This window comes from Dermacentor variabilis, unplaced genomic scaffold (assembly GCF_050947875.1).
Source record: "Dermacentor variabilis isolate Ectoservices unplaced genomic scaffold, ASM5094787v1 scaffold_20, whole genome shotgun sequence".
Lineage (NCBI taxonomy): Eukaryota > Metazoa > Arthropoda > Arachnida > Ixodida > Ixodidae > Dermacentor > Dermacentor variabilis.
Genome location: NW_027460368.1, coordinates 1,735,806 through 1,753,515, shown reverse-complemented (window position 1 = coordinate 1,753,515; position 17,710 = coordinate 1,735,806).

Sequence of the window (17,710 nt, the reverse complement as noted above, 5' to 3'; positions counted from 1 at the left end):
CCGGGTATTGTCACTGTGGCGCAACGCCAATGAAGGGCACATTCACGAAGAGGCGGGCGATGCGTCTCCTCATTTCCATACAAAAAGGCCGGGTTCATTGACGGAGCCACGCGCGCTGGTAATGGCACGAGCCACCGGGGCTAGGAATAGCGAGTCTTAGAGGCAGCCCGGCAACGATAGAGTGATGTGTGTAGCGCCTTCCGCAGCGTCGACGGGAAGTCAGCTTTCTGGGACGAGTCGATCAGCCTATATCCATGGCAAATGATCAGTGAAAGCCCGTCCGGCCTGCAGTGCATTCACCTTTGTGTATATGCCTCTGAGTTGAGGCTCTTGTCAGTGGTCTGTCGATTTTTCTTGTAATGGATCACTCGCTATCTTCGAGGCACAAACGCCTGTTCTTCATTGTATGTCTGATTTAATTTTTGTCATCGGCTATACTGACTTCAAATGTCATGTCATGACCATGTTTTTTTTTTTTATGCATTACACTTTCAGATGCATACTTCGACTTGGCAAATCAAGAACAAGCCCTTTTCCGTAAAAATCATATTGGAGCAATGAATTTCTTGGCGAAACACCCACCCTTTTCTGCATCGGGTATGTGGGTTTCTAGCCTTTTTTGTGAAGTGATCCCTAAGATAGGGCAGTCTAAAGATGTGGGCCGATCCCGAAGATAGTGCAGTAAAAAGAAATCTAAGCCGTCCGACGCTCCTCCTACCCCACGCGCGCACATCGCGGCAATGCCACTAGATGACACTGCGCGTCCAGAAAGAAAGTATTCTCAAGCAAGATTGTCGTCGGAGGTGTTGAAGCGTTGTACATGCATCGTTATGTTTCATGCTTCAATGTGCATGCAACTCTGCTAGCGATTCTTCCTCTATCACTCGCAACACTTCACGTGCAGTAGCCTGCAAATCATCGTTGCCTCTACCTCATATATACCATGATGCATTTCAACTCTTGCTCTCACTTAAGCAGAAGTTAGGTGGCAACAAGTACATAAGTTGGAAATAAAAGACAATTGCACACCGTGTGTCTCTTAGCGTAGCATTTAACTGAAAAGATTACCAAAGGGTTCACTTAACGTTGAATCCAACTTGCGCGTTGTGCCTGCGTAATTGATTATCATTTTTTTTTATTTCTACAAGTGGCAAGTTGGAGCCAATGTTGAGAGCCCTTCTTTTCTATACAGGATTTAGTTTGTACCTTTGAACCTTTCCTCCGAGGCCTGCAAAGAGAAATGCCGCAATTTGCATTGCAGCAGCACCTTGGAATAGCGGCTGGTCGAACACGCTGACTGGATTGTTACTTGCTCGCTCAAGCTGATCAAAACCTAGCGGCTCCGCGTTGGCTTATTACCGTCACGGCGCCGTTGCGTCCGGACACCTCAACTGCCAAGTCGGCAATCTGTTTGTTCCCACAAAAGCGACTCGCCCACCAAGCGATATAGTTTTCCCGCGTGTTCACCCTGCACCGTCCACCGTCCTTGACTGCTTAGCTTCCTTACAGTGTGACAGAGCGAGTGACAAACGGGAGCCGGCGCCGTTGCGCACGCGAGGAGGCGTTGACGCAACCTGCGTCGCGAGCGGCTCAGGGAAGCAAAGCGGACGCAATGACAGCGCTACGGCCACCTTGCAGCTGAAGATGCGCAATGGGAGCGAGCCACCGCAGATGTCAGAGCGACAGGGCCTCGCCTTCTGCCCTCTGGTGCCGCCGTCTTTGTTTCCGGGAGGGCGATTGTCTCAATGCTTTGTGGAGCCAGTGTGCAAAAGGAATTGCAGACGGTTAGAACGAAGCCAGAGCTGGCTACTGTTGTCATCTGCAGATATGGGCCCTTAACACAGTCATTTCGCCACCTACACGTAAAGGTTGCTATTTAATGCAACAAACATCCAGTTTTATGTTGCTTATGTGGCACGAGGACACAAATATGCGTAGAAACGTGCCCTAGGCATAGCTGCGTTCTTACTTTATCTGGTGATCGCATACATAATGGAAAATTGTATGTATGTATGTATGTATGTATGTATGTATGTATGTATGTATGTATGTATGTATGTATGTATGTATGTATGTATGTATGTATGTATGTATGTATGTATGTATGTATGTATGTATGTATGTATGTATGTATACGCATATTTACTATCAGCATACGCTTAAAAAGTATACCCCTTGATCGACCTATTGCTTTCAAATAGCCACGGAGAATCCCAACGCACCACCAAGTACTTACACGTAAGGGCATCCTGATAACTTCTTTCCTGTTCACGTTTCAATTTGTGCACATGCATATACATAAATGTATGCGCGCGCATTACATAGGCTGGACCTGTGAATGCAACCGTAAGCAATAAGGTATTTTGTGCATGACAAATTAGTTTTCTCAAGACGTATAAAATAAAAAGGGTATCGATAAACTTTAAGTCATACAAAAGTCAACTGATATCACTTATTTGTTTTTAGTACGTACATACGGCAGGACGTGAATTCAAGGCGAAAAGTGAGGATCAAATTGAAGGCGAGAAGGCACCAAAACATATATTGTTCAGCGACGTCATATATATGCAGTTCTAAATTCCATTCTGTAACAGTGCACCGTAAAAAATATCTAGAAGCATGTATTCGAGGAAACTAAAATTTTAGCGCTGTGGCGTTTTTGTAGTGGTGATGACTCTACCCCGGGACGACTTGTGTTATACCTATATAACATAAAAGGTAACAACGTTTCCTACCTAAAAGATCGGAAAACAAGACCAGCCTTAATTGGCTTCTGCGAAGTTCGAGTACTGGAAGTATATTCTGTGTAATGTGGTTGGCATAGGAGTCACGCGTAGAAATTTTGCCGAATGTAAGGTTGCCAACACTTTCTTGATCCGCTTTAGGCTGTTAATACTGCATATAGTACAGGGTTACCAAACAATTGAAGCATATGCGACTAGATATCGTAAACACTGTAAATTGTTTAAATATCCCGTCTTTGTTTTTGCGTCTTGCTGTTCCTCCTCTCTGGCTACTTCCTACTATTTTTTCTTCTTTCTTTTGACCCAATTGTCACATCCCTCTGGTGGACTATGTTCAGGATTCAGCCATTAGTTATACACTCTAAGAAAAAAAAGGAGAGGCCCTTGCTCCATTAAGGGAGAAATGGCGATGACCCCCGTGTTCGTCTTTGAATGGAGCAAATTTCTTCCCTCATGCATGGGAGCAATGGTTCCTCCCTCTCAGAGACCAGAGGCAACAAGGCGCCACTGCCATTCCAGACAGCGCATTCAAAACTGGTGGAGCGCCATTGCAAACGTTTGTCTAGCAAATGCTCTTAAAAAATCGTGCATCCACGCGATGGAACAAAGTTTTCATCGACAGGTTGACCGCATTACTAGGGCTGGTTACCCGTCGCACCTTCTTGTGCCTGTTGCTGAACAAATGAGCAAGAACCTAAAACTCGAGCGTGTCCATGGCGAGCAAGGTGACGAGAAGACAAAAATGAAAGAAGAGCGAAGGATCGTGGCCCTGCTATCGTGCACAACTTATCTCACCGCCTGAAAAGGGTGAGATATATATATATCTCACCCTTTTCACCATATATATATATATATATATATATATATATATATATATATATATATATATATATATATAACCATATATATATATCAGATATATATATCACCGCCAGGAAGAGATATATATCTCTTCCTGGCGGTGATATCTCACCGCCAGGAAAAACTGAAAAGCCTCTGCCAACGCGTCAATGCAGAAGAGCCGATAAAGCAGCAAGGGTTCACGATAAATCGCCAGAGCCGTTTTGTGGACTGCACAGAAGCCGCGGTGTATTCAATACCTTTGAAATGTGGAAAAAAGTATATAGGGCAAACATGCAAAAACGAAAGACTACAGGAACATAAACTTAGCGCCGAGCAGGCGAACAGGAATCTATAGGTATCCACGTCAGGGATTGCCCTCTAAAGCTTGTGCCGCAGAATACAGACGCTGTGAAGTGCTGAAAAAACACAATGACCAGCTGGTTCGGGAGATAATTCAGGCAGCCGAGATTGCCAGACTTCGTGACCAAGCCACGGCAGCCGCATTTCGATGGGGGCGAAATGCGAAAACACCCGTGTGCTTAGATTTAGGTGCACGTTAAAGAACCCCAGGTGGTCAAAATTTCCGGAGTCCTCCACTACGGCGTGCCTCATAATCAGAAAGTGGTTTTGGCGCGTAAAACCCCAAATATTATTATTATTATTATTATTATATTCGTGACCAATGCGTGAGCACGCCCTCCTTTCTACTAACAAAAAAGAACTTGAGCTTTTGCACGTATAATTATTTACTTGAGTGCAAAAAAAAAAAAATTGCGTGTTTCACATGATGTGCAATCACGTGTCTGTAACACGTGTGGGCAATGGTATAAAAAGCCGTTTCAAATAAACGTTGTTGAAAGTCAGCACTTGTGGTCTCGTCTTCTCGTCTCGTGTCCCGTCTACGTTTTGCGCTGTTTACACCAGGATGGAAAACCAACAAGCCCAACCTGCTATTCTAGCAAGTGCACATGCTTCTTCCTTACTATATCTCGCTTTATAGGTGCGTGTTCTATCGAGTCATCTTGATCTCCCTTCGAAAAGTAATGAGCTTCCCTTTGCGTTATCATAAATTGTTTCTTTCCTGATTTCATTTTTTCCTCTTAAGTAGTTACTCATGGAAGGTTTCTTTTCCATTGCCGCCAGCCGCGAGATTATTTCAGCCTCTCTGACTTTCCGCTTGATGTTCTTTGTTGCTGTGTTGCTCACCCTACAGGCCACATACTTGTTCGTACGCTTCCTAGTTCTTTTCCTCCACTGTGAATCAATGTTTTTCCTGTACAGATACCTGAACACTCTCTCAGCCCATTTACTTTCTTTCATATTCCTCAGGCGTTCTTCATACTCAATTTTACTGCGAGTTTCCCTCACTTCAAAACTAGTCCAGCCCATATCACCCTGCACACCTTCATTTGTCGTCTTCCCGTGAGCGCCCAATGCGAGGCGACCCACTGACCCTTGGTTCCCATCGAGTCCTGATTGTACCCCTGATTTAAAGCAAACAACCGCATTTCCAAAAGTAAGTACTGGAACCATTACACCTTTCCACATGCCTCGGAGGACCTCATACCTCTTGTATCCCCATAGCGCTCTGTGCTTCATTACGGCTGCATTTCTCTTCCCCTTCACTGTTATTGTTTTTTCCTGTGTTTCCATATATCTATTGCCCTCGTTTATCCATATACTTGTCTCAGTCCCTTGTTGATATGAACTTTCTCCTCGCTTCTCATCCCCTTTGCTTAAACCGCTTAGCGCCACCTGGCGAGGCTTCAAATTACTAAAACCTATAGTTATGGCATGGCCCGATAGATGGCGCTAAAACCTGAAGGAAAAAAAAAAAGCTTTCGTTTTATTTCGCAATTTTCCGTTCGGCAAGTTCACGTGCGGCGGAGCAACACACTGCATTTTCAGACATACTATGCACAACAGAGCAACAAGGGGCAGTATGGCACGTATTTTGTGCAGAACAGTGCACCGACACACACCACATACACAAACATGGTTCGAGGAGCTAGCCCCTCTATTCCTTGGAGCCTCCTTGTATACCCATGATGTTTCAAGCTGCATTGTAGTGCCAGTGAGTGACTCTCTGTTATACGTAATTCAGCAACAACTTTCGACAGAATACTTTTTAGGGTATAGTCACCTGATAGGCACGGTAAATCCACACAGACCTGTTAAAATAAAACCGCACTATAATGAATGCTTTTGACTAGAGAATTTCAAATATCAGCACGGTTGCGACGGCAATCTAAGCCTTTCACTTCGAAGCCGTATCGGATGGCGCTTCAAGAGCCGCTGACGTTTACAAAATGCATTCTGTTGAGATCGCGTCAACGTTTTCTCGCCTAATTTCATACAGAAATGACAAACAATCTGCTAATCGGGGCGTCCGTACGCCGCTGCAAAGTGGGTACGTGCGAGCCAGCGCGCGGTGTGCCGGCGGCTGCCGGAGGCCGGGCTTGAGGCCGGGCGTAGAGTGTAGGGATGAATCTGACCGGGACGCTGAAGCCACCGCTTTCGAGCAAGCCTTCGAAATCATTTTGCTTTGCTGTCCACTGACTAAAAGTATTCGGCTACGTCGAGGACGTCGTTCGCTGAGCAGCTTCGTGCGATTTGTGAGGATATTGGAGGAGAGCGGACGTAAATAATAGCATGGCATCCAAAGAGGCTATGATACAACTTATTCGCCGTGATGTTAGGATACTACTGTACATACGAGAACCAAACATTACTTACCGCGGTTGGCGTGACTGGCCCCGCTCACCACTGAGGATATTAGAAGGTTGACTGCTGGTGTCTGTTGTGTTATATCCATCTCCAGGAGAGTCTTGGTAACGAACATTGTTGGGATACAGTCTACTAATAATAATAATATTTGGGGTTTTACGTGCCAAAACCACTTTCTGATTATGAGGCACGCCGTAGTGGAGGACTCCGGAAATTTTGACCACCTGGGGTTCTTTAACGTGCACCTAAATCTAAGCACACGGGTGTTTTCGCATTTCGCCCCCATCGAAATGCGGCCGCCGTGGCCGGGATTCGATCCCGCGACCTCGTGCTCAGCAGCCCAACACCATAGCCACTGAGCAACCACGGCGGGTATACAGTCTACTAGGCTACAGCTACTATAACCATAGCGTAAATACCATGGCTGAAACGTAACCGTCGCGACAAGTGACCGGGAAGGATAGCTCCGAGTTTGGAGTATGCCGTCTTTGTCTGAGCGCCTCTACTGCTAAGCTTTGTCTGCGCCGTGCTAGCCGTGCTAGCCGTGCTTTCTGCTAGACAGAGGGTGGTTCCGCTCCGTCCCGACGTTCGAGTTCGACAGCTTCCTGCAGCTTTCTAGAATCCCGGCACTCGACACAGTGCACAACGCTGACGTACCCTTGTGTGTCCCATTAGCTTGGTCTCCCGTTCACGTCTCGGCATATCCGTTTGCCCCGTGCCCTTGTACTTTTCATTAGGCTTTTCGTACTTTGTAGTTTCAATTGTTCTTCTACGTGTTATCTTCGAGAGTGTCTCCTTTTCTTCACAGACGCCGACAGCCGTATGTGCAAAACTGCAACGCGGAAGTCAGCAATTTGTAAACGCTTTTCTCAAATTTATTTTCTGGAAACATTTTGCTTGTACCCCGCCTTTTAAGAAATACATCTATTGTTAGTCGGTGCGTCCTGTCCCTGTAGTGTCGTGCGCGTTACACGATGCATCACGGAGAAGCTGCCGTTGGCAGGTGGAGACACAGACGAACCGGCACGCAAGTGACGCTGGATACACAGCTGTGCACCTGGTTGCATGGTGCACTCGAGCGCCTCCTTGCTCTGAGGCAGGGTTTGTGTTCCAGCTGTGGATTTGACGGCGTCGCTTGCGACGGTGGTGCGCTCACACCGCCCAGCTACATGCCGACGCCGCGAGCAAATGTATTTTGCTTTCGCTTCGAAGCCGTCGAGGATGGCGCTTCAGAACGGCCACAAATGCACACATTTGATATAGCTTAACCTTCTCCTCGTCCCGATTTCACGCTTCAAAACAAGAAAGGCTGGCTGATATTTGCGGCGTCTAGGCTGAGATGCCCGAGTATGGGCTTGCCTCGCTGTGCGTCAGGATCCGGGCGCTGCTTTGAGTTTAACTATTCTCGTATCGCAGCTCCCGTTCGAGCTAGAGCTTTGACACTGGTGGTCGCTTGCCATGAAAGGTTTCTACCTCAGGTTATGCTACTTAGCATGACTTTCCGTCGAAAAGAAGTTGTTGTAGCCGATGTTCGGGTCACCGATGGCGGCGACGCAAGATACGCACGCAAGGGAGAAACGTTCCTTCCCTTTTGATTGCCACAAGAGAGCGCGGCATTTGAAGTGATGTGCGAAGGAGGAACTCACCGGCATGAATGAGAAAATGGCCTCGTTCCTGCTTCTTCGTCCTCTCTCTCCTTTTTTTTTAAATGTAGGTTACAGCCAGTTGCGACGAGTCTGGAAGAACTATCCTCTTCCTTATTTCTTCTAACGCCAACAAATATACATCGGCCAATATGAGTGCTAAATTTCATGAAAGGTGCAGTTACCGTAGGCAACATTGAACCTGATCGGACGAAGGCATACTTTGTTGGTTCGTGTTGATTTTACTGATGCGGAAGCATCAGTAAAATTGAACGAGAAAGCCATCATCTATAGCAACAAAACGGCACCTAAATTGCCATTGGCTGCAATGCCACGTCAGGAGCGCCCCTCCACGAAGCAGAGCAGGCTAAACGGTCCTGCTGCTGGAGCGCTTGCGCGCCAGGTGTTGTATAAGGGGAGAGGGCATTGCCGAGACGTGCCTCTCTCTCGCCCTCACTGGGCTAAAAGGAACTGTTTACGCTCTAGCCGCCTGTCACCGCAAGCCGCACCACACGGCACGCGTGCGGTTGTGTGAAAAATTGCACATATCGAACACTTGTGCACAAATTTCTGTTCACACTGAACACTTGTGCACAAATATCGGTTCACACTGTGTACGCAGTTTAAACCGAAATTTGGGCACAAGTGTTCGATATGCGCATTTTTTCGCCAATCAGCTTCTGAACGAACGCAGAAATTGCGACAACAAAAGAAAACAAGAACAGGAAATGCTCTACAGAAGACGTTACCAGGCACGCAATACCTTTCGGGAAGCCTCACAACAACCTTTCTTTGTTCTTTCCCTTTCTTTGCACACCCCTCTACGCTTAGCTGCCCAACAAAAGGAATCCTTCGCGGGGCTCCTGACGCTCCTTGTCCAGAAAGGCGGCATCGAAGAACTTTGCTTTGCACACTGTGTTCCGACTCGTTCATTCAACGGGGAACCATAGCGTTCCGCGAAAGGGCAGCCGCGCTCTAGCGGCTAGGATCTTGACAGATAAAGGGGCGGGCTCGTTTTCATCTAGGCGCAGCCACTGCGGCGCTCACTATTATCAGATGCCCCACAACGGGGCAGGAGGGGTGAAATCGGTCGCGGGGCGAGCCAGGCACGCGTGGATGCAGGAGTACAGCGGGGAGGGGTGCCAGGCCCGACACGACGGGTGTCAGTGCGCATACCCACTTGGCTGAGCCCATCTATTCCACAGTCGGCATACGCTTTGATTTTGCCGCGCTGTTGGGATCGTCGCTGGCAGTTCTATTCGAAGCCCTTGCGCTCTTTAGGTGCGACAGTCCGAAAAGAAGGGCGTACTTGAAAGGATGCTTGCGGATACGTGAAATCGAATTTAGAACTCCAGAAAAATATATGTGCGTTCCCATTCTCGATCCGTTGGCTAAGCGAGTGGGTGAAGAGCAGAGCGTTTCAGTTGAAAGAAAAATTTATTGAATGAAAACTGAGTTGCGGGGGGAGGGGGGGGGGGTTGAGGATGGATAAGCGCTTTAGCGCTTATAATTGACTCAATCGGAAGAACTAGGTAATTTTCGAAGTCGGTAATTACGCAGAAACAGGTGACGCGAAAAAATTGGACTGATGAGAGTGCGAAAAAAAAAATGGTCAGAGGGATCCGCGACTCATTTATGCAGATGCCTTTCGTTCCCCTTTTGCATAGTATAGCGGACTTAGTGATGCTTTGGCCGTGAGACCCCTGACAAGTGAGTACGTCTCACTTTTAATAGACCTTTGCGAAAGACTTTGCACTGTGCTGACAGTGGCGTTAACGACTTCCTGCGCCAGCTGCTACTACTATCAGAAGTAGCAAATTCGCCTTTGATGGCATAAGGAGGATGACTCATTGTCTGGTTGCAATCGAGAAGGCACGATGGCAGTAATGGTGCATACATCTCGTGCGTCCATCTTCACGCACGGACTCCCAAACATCATGTTCACCGATGATTCGGTGGGCATGCCTTGCGTGCATTGTTGAAAGAGCCGCTTATCCAAAAAGAGCCGGGAGATGCAGGAGGAGGGCGTAAATCATGTTTTTTTTTTTTTATAGTCGCCTCTGACACTTTTCATGTCTGGGCATTTATTTATTGCACTCCTTAACTCATCTGAAATCATGATGTTCATACTAGACAGCTCGGGCGATAGAAAAAATATACGTGCTAGTAAACGGGTTCAATGCCTCGATTGCCAAAGCGGTTCAGTTCACTCATATACCATCTTTACATTCATTCAAGAATGTGTACTCTCGCTGAGATGTCGGCGACGTCTTTCGAGCTTATAGCCAATATTTACGACATAACGATGAGTAATTACCGTATTTTCCGGCACGCAGTCCATGGACGATATACATGCCTAAAAGCAAAAATTTCGCTCTGTGCAGGCTATGTAGAGGTGCGCGGACCGTACGAGATTATTATTTTCATAATCACTGACGTGCCGGCACCGTGCTTTTGTTGTCACCGCTCAGATGACTGATTGTATGCATGTTTCCATGCACAGTTCCTGCAGCTCCCTCGATCTTACTGGATGCCGTTCCGGCGTCTTTTCTGCAAAAAAAGAATAAAAAAACGAAAAGAACCCGCGCTGCGGACCAAAAGAAATTTGATTTCCGCGGCACACGGGTACTTTCGTTAGAAATTCGTAGACGTAGTAATGCCGCATGCTTCGCCACGAATGCTCGAAGATAGTGAAGTCAGTGTAATTTCTACAACCACGGTGTCCGTGTCCACTCTGAAAGGATGGCGCTTACCGCTTCCTGCAAACGCGAGGGTCGTTCTGCGCGCAGAAGAGATCGTCCTGCAGCGTACAGAATCTAACAGGTTCCCGCGACTAATGGACTACTGCGGACTACGTAATACCATATGCGAACAATAGTCCGGAAATTGCAATTACAGTAAATTAGGTCTATAATACGCTGTGTGATCTATTTTATTAGAAACAGACCTTTTCTTTTTTTAGAAAGGGCTTAACCGATGACGTGATGCTTTCGTTGCTATTAGTTGTTTCAAGCCGGTCGACACTAGATATTCTAGTAGATGTCGCGGTCCGTTCGCTAGTTAACCAAAATTGGTTCATTACCTTTTGAATTACTGGTTCTAACGCCATCAATGGTAGTATTGAAGGAGAGGGCCACAGAATACGCCGCTTTAAAAACGCCGTCCATTGTTGCGACAGTGAAGGTCGTAGACACATGATCTTCGCCAGATCAAATGAAAGGAGGCATAGGCGGTCAACGCGTTGAAGTGGAGAAACCAAACGATGTGGGAAGCATCACGTGACCAGTTCGTCGGGCGCTCTTCGTGTGCCTTGTTTGCGAAGAAATGCCGTTAATGATTTACAAACTTCATGTTCAACCTGGGTTGAGTTTAGACGTGTTCTTGTTTTCCATCTGTCACTCTAGTCTATTACCCTTATGTTCCACCAAGAGCCCCTTCGTCGAGTTGCGCGTCATTGAAGTACTTAGGAATTATTTATGGCGATTCCTTCAATTGGGAGGTGGTGGAGGGCGAAGGGGGAGGGGGGGAGGGGTCATATAGACTAGATTAGTCGTAAAGGTCGAAGCATGGGTTTGCTGCGCATTGGATTGAACAAGCAATTTGGTATGAGAAATACCCTATAGGTGATTTACGAATGTTATTTTCGGCCTGTGCTCGAGTTTGTATGCGCGCTTTTTTCAGGGTGTGCTGCTTACAAACTCCAGCCTTTGCTAATTTTCGAAGCGCAAGCACCTCGCATGTGCCTCAATCTTCCGCATTATGTGACCAACTCGGCATGCAGAATTATCCTGCTGGGGTCAAGATTTCAGTTGCCTAAGGTTCGGACTTACCGCAGGCTATACGACACAACATCATCTCGGTCACAAACAGTGTTTATCTCTAACCCGGGTTCATTCTTCTACGTTCATCGGCCCGATATATGGGTGACCGCAGGTTTTTCTTTTTGTACACTCGCTGTTAGCTTCCCTTCAAATGAACATGCAAAATGTAGTTCCTATCACTGCAATCTATCGAAACGTTGACATCGTTTTCGACAGCATCTATACCGTGAAAGCCAAGCCACTCTCGTTGCGTATATATAATGGCCATCTGCAAGATCTCCTTAATGAATGTCCTGCCAAATGTGCCACTGCCACATATGCGACATATGTAAGGGAAATAACTAGACTTATCATTTTTTTCTCCTCATCTGGACTGGGCTGAATTAACTAAATTCTGAATCCTTGGTAATTTTCGTGGCCTTAAAAAGTTGAGTCCGCCGCATGTTAACGCAATCACTGTCGCTGATCAACTCCCTTTCAGTTTGTACGAGTTTATCTTCCCCTAAATTTTCTGCTTTGCTTCACCTGTTCTGTAAGCTGACACCGAATAGCATATGTCTCATGTTCACCTTGTGTGGGTACCTTGACATGCAGAAATCTACATGATTGAGTGTGCCGATTCTGTGGCGTCCTCATCCCTGCTAGGACCTATCCTTCATGTTCTGCCTTCCTTTTCACTACTCATGAAAGCCAGTTTGAGACGCTTACTGCCGTTTAATTGTACTAGATCTTTCACGCTTCTAACGATCGTCGACTTGCAGCATTGACATTACCCATGGAACGCCGATCATTGCCCCTCACGTTAATGCGAAGTTGACTAGCTTCCGATGCGGAGTCCCTCCTCAAGATTTCTGCCGTTATCGGTCTGGACTCCCAACTACTAAACTCTGCTTCTATTGAAATGAAGACGAAAACATTGGCCATTTCCTTCATTCTTGCCAGCACTTCACCTCCTTGTCCAAGTTTTCCCTGAGCTCCCTCTCTGCTATTTTGCGTTCTAAATTACTATTCGAAATTGATTATCATTTGCAGCTTTCTCAGTCTTGCCGCCGCCACGGGTCAACTTGCAGTGCCTTCCATAAGTTTAAAGAAGCATCGAGCCGCTTACGCTGTTAGTTGTTGGGGGTTTCATCTTTCTGATTAGGTTTCGTCACACGTTCTTTTAATTACAATTTTTTCTATGTTCGCTAGATTTTCTTATGAAATAAGTTAATTTTCATGTTATTTCAAATTTTCTTTTATTTGTTGGTACTCACCTAATTTCTCGTTTGTGTGGCCACTCTTCCTCGTGGGTATGTGCCACGCTGAAGAGGTCTCAACATCAACAGCTTCGGTACCGTAGCGACAAAAGGTGAATATATATTTTTTCGTCCAATATCTCAACAATGGTGGCGTTTTTAAATCCGCGCAAATTGTTTTGGTCTCCTGCGGTGCCCTCCTCCAATACTATCGTTGCAACTTTGGCGCTTAAATGAGTAAATAAAAAAGTTAATTAAGCAATTTTAGTTCCTAATGAACGCACTGCGACGGCTGTTCGACGAGCTAGTGTCCGCAGTGCTGAAAGATTGAATAGTGGAGAAAGCATGATTGCATCAGTCGAAATACTGTTTAAAAATCAGTTTTTTTTATAGATATCACCCGGTTTATATGAGAAATTTATACCTGACAAGTGGCGCAGCGCCTTTAAAGTAGCCCAAGCAAACGGTAAATTTTGGCTTTGTCTCGTAAACGGTTGCATGCTATTATGAATATGTTACGCACTCTAGAAGAAGGTAGAGTTTATTGACACGAAACACAGAGAGGTCGACCTGAGCTAGTGCACTCTAGTCTGCTACTCTGCACTGGGGAAGAGGGAAGCGGAGTTAAAGTACTGGGAAGGATGATGATGATGATAAGAGAAGTGGTGAGTGCTTATGTATATTAGAAAGTGCCCCTGCTAGAGCCGCTTGTCTAGCTTGGTGTCCTGCATAAACTTAAACAACGCTTTAGTTGCCCGGATTGAAGTTGCAGTGTCAGACAATCTCTGTAAATGCTCCTAGAAAATGTCTCAATGTGTCGAAGAAGCTGTGATGGAATTTTGTGTGATGTCATAACTTTATTTGGAATCCGGCGATTGGGAGGCCCGGGCCTGGGTGTGATGGAATTTAGTAAAAGTATTTTATGCGTCAATCCATTCCAAAGGAAGTTCTATGATAATACGGGAAATTTCTCGGGTTTCCCTACCCAGCCGGAGAAGCGTATATTCACGCGAAGATCCTTCGATCCACATGCAGAGTTGCGGTGCTTGTTCCGAGGCACACCCTTATCGTTTCGAACGGTAACAGTGGCAGGATCCTCTTTGGCGGGAATCGCACAACAGCTTGGCTTGTCTTTCTGTCAACGATTGTGCAAACTCGTACAGCTCTGCTTTCTCTTTTCTTTCAAACGCCTAAATCGATTTCCACCCAAATACATGGTTTGCGAAATGCATTCTATTGTGCACGGACGCGAATTTACTTACAGTGCTTTGTCTGAAAACTCAAGTATTTTTTTATTTTTACAGCGAATCTGTTTGTGGCTAGGGTTTCGCGAAATTCTCACGCGTGCGAGCAAAAACCCATTGGCTCATCCCTCTCCTAATGCAGCTGATATATATATATATATATATATATATATATATATATATATATATATATATATATATATATATATATATATATATATATATAACGGCTTCGCTGGTTATTCAACTTCACAGAGTGGAATGGCTCATGAGTTGTTCTTTTTTTTTAATTTTCGCGCACGTGCTGCGAAATTTTTAGATTCGCTTTCTACAAGTTCTTCTTGGCGTTGCAAAATCTACCATCGGGGTGCGTGCTTCAGGTATGCGGTAACTTTCACTGAAGCACAGTATTCGTGTGAACCATGGGCGCTATAACGTAAAACTATTCCAAACTTTTCTATTCCAATTCTGTAATCAGCTCTCCGCGATTGGTCAAAAACTTTGTTGGGCCACCCCAACTTTAGCTGTATGTCACGCGACGTCACGAAAACCGCGACAGCTCCCCATCTGATATGACGTGTACACACTGATTATGTATGATTTGACCGAACAAAAGAAAAATAGTTATTTCTGATTCGACGCCTTTTCGTCACTAGCCCTCGGCTATTGGTCATAAGTTTTCGCGCTGCACCCACTTCACCTGCCTGTCACGAGACGTCACAAAATTGCAAAAACTCACCTCGTCAAAGTGACATGCATGTAGGCGTTAAAGATGCATTAATATGCCGAACAAAACTGAATTTTCTTCTGAATAACCGCTGGCCGCCCCGTTCCGAAAGGAATAAAAGATGTCTGCTACCGATCGCTGATGCACTGGCTACTCGTACCTGTCCAAGAGCATGGGTTTATTTGCGTATAATAAAACATTTTGCGTCACAGTGTAACGTTTTCGAGCACTTTCGGAATGTTTACGACCGCGTTCTGCCAACTCTTCTTTGCTGAGGATCCGTTTTAGTGTCATTCTAAAGCTTCCGTTGCATGCCGCCGCGGTTTTCGACCAGCCACCGCCAGCTAAATAAAGGAAAGCGGACCAATTGCAGAGGCCGGCACCACCCTCTTCATCCGGTTATCGATATTCAATGCAGTTGCTCGACCCCATCGAATCCCTCAACACTTGAGCGTGCTCCTCGCCTCTTGTCAGGCAATTAAACAAGACAAGCCGCTCAGTGTAAGCAACGTTATTCGTTTTTCAAGCAAACAAAAGTGACCTTCTATGAAAGAGGAGAGCGTTTGATTGGTCTGTTTAGACAACACTATACGGGTGACCACCCGATGCTTGGGTCAGCGGTTACTCAAATTTGACGTCAAGAAATTGGGATAAAAACATACTGGAATAGTTTTACGTTATAGGGCCCCAGTTCGTTACTCTAATTTCACAAATTCAACGGCGCAAAAGAAAAATGTGAACAAAGAAAACATAAGACCTTGGCTCCCGTATATGTTCTTTGTTGGCGTCCGTTTTGTGCCGTACGATTCCTGTTGCTTAAAGTATCCTTAGTTGAACAAACGCCAAGTATATCGAGACAGTTTGTACGAGTGAACTAGGAGGAGCATGAGGCGGAAGGGCGCAGTACTGTATAGTGTATAGTAGTGAAGTGTACACTCGGGCGTGTACTTAATTGTTTGCACCAGGCAGACACACAGACATATCCGTCAGCATCACTCGACAGAAGGCAGTGCAAGCGAATTTTGCAAGTCCGGCTGACCGCTCTTCATTCTCGGCACTATACACTCAAACTCATGCTTGCGGGTGACTCCAATTACAGCCGCTATAGCAGTGCAGCTATCTACTTAGACAACCCGGAGCAGGCGACCTTCGCCAATTAAACTGGGACACTTTGCAGGTAAAGCTTATTTCACTTTCCGGCGGTCAAGGAGCGCGAAGACGCAGCCCGCTTCCTTGTCCGCGGCGCAGCCGCGCTGCAGAGGCCGACTCGGCTTTTAAACACCTTCGCGCAGCGTTGCGAGAGCCGCAGTTTCTTTGTTCCCTAGGGCACGGCCGAGAAGCCGCGGTCTTTAATAGAAGGTGCCGGGAAGACCGTCGTCGGACAGGGCTAACAAATTTGCGAATAAGCATCATTAGAAAACCCTTGCAAAATGCAGTTACGCCTCGAGTGCGCTTCTGCCGGTCGGATGACGCTCTCATCGCGCTTCAGCTTTCGTCTGCGTACGAGCCTTTGGTCGCTGACGAGCAGTGCGCAAGTTCACCCACTCATTTGCTTAATTCTATATGTTGTATTCAACAAGTCACTGCTGTAGTAGTAGTAGTATGGTAGTAAAGTTTTTCCTGTTTTAGTTAACATTTCCCGGGCACTGTGTTTTTCTATAGTGGCGAAACGTGATTAAATAGAATAGAAATACATTTTGGTGCACATTTTGAGCGCTTATTTCTTGAACTGCTGCAAGGTGCTCTTCTTTCTTTCTTTCTTTTTTTTTTTTTTTTTTTTGTAGCCTCTCGTTACAGCCGGGTGATGACAATTTTCGCCTTACACCCCTTCGAGTAATTTTTGTGCACCTATAGTATTCAATTCGCTTTTCTAATAAAGTTCTAGGGTGGAACAAGTCGATTACACCATGCTTCGCTCTCGATTTGTGACTTTGCGTCACGCCTAGTAAGAATTTCGGATAGGCGTTCATTGCAAGGCTTTCACTGGAGCAGGTTGTATGAAAGCACGGCTTGCTTCATTATTACAGCCATGAAGATTCACGGAGACTAACTTGCGTCGATGTATTTTTGGCTTGCCGGGTACCTACAAATGCAAACTTTCGCCCCTTCAATAAAAATGACCTGCGGCTGCAAATTTAATAAAGGAACTATCCTAGGTAATGGCACCGCTACATTCAGAAGACTCTGCATTACTCGTGATAAAACTGGCGCCACTGTGACCAAATAGTCCTCAGGACGCACGCGATAGCCACAAACCGACTACCGCTCCATGTACTCCGTCTCGCCCATTCCTCGCAGCGCAGCGAAATCTAGAACTCGAGTCAGCCAATCATTAGCGAGAGCCGGCTGCGTGTTCCAAGGAATGAAGGAAGGCAGGCTCTCCTATGGTGAGCTGCTCATCCTTGCACGAAGCTCCGTCCAGTTCGCATCTTGCGGATCAGAGACGCGCAATGGAGGAGCCCTTATTCTGTTTTCTGCTTGGCTGACGCGCGGCGGCATAGGGCGCTATAACGTAAAACTATTCCAAACTTTGCTATTCCAATTCTGCTATCAGCCCTCCGCGATTGGTCAAAAACGTCTGTGCTGCTTGCGTGACCACTGTGTGCGCCATAATTATAACCCAGAACATGAAGTGGTACGCCAGGCGACCGACCAGACAAACATAGTCGGCTTCTCAAGTCGGCGTCTGTTTCCCTATGCTAACTGCCCCCTTTCCTTGACCC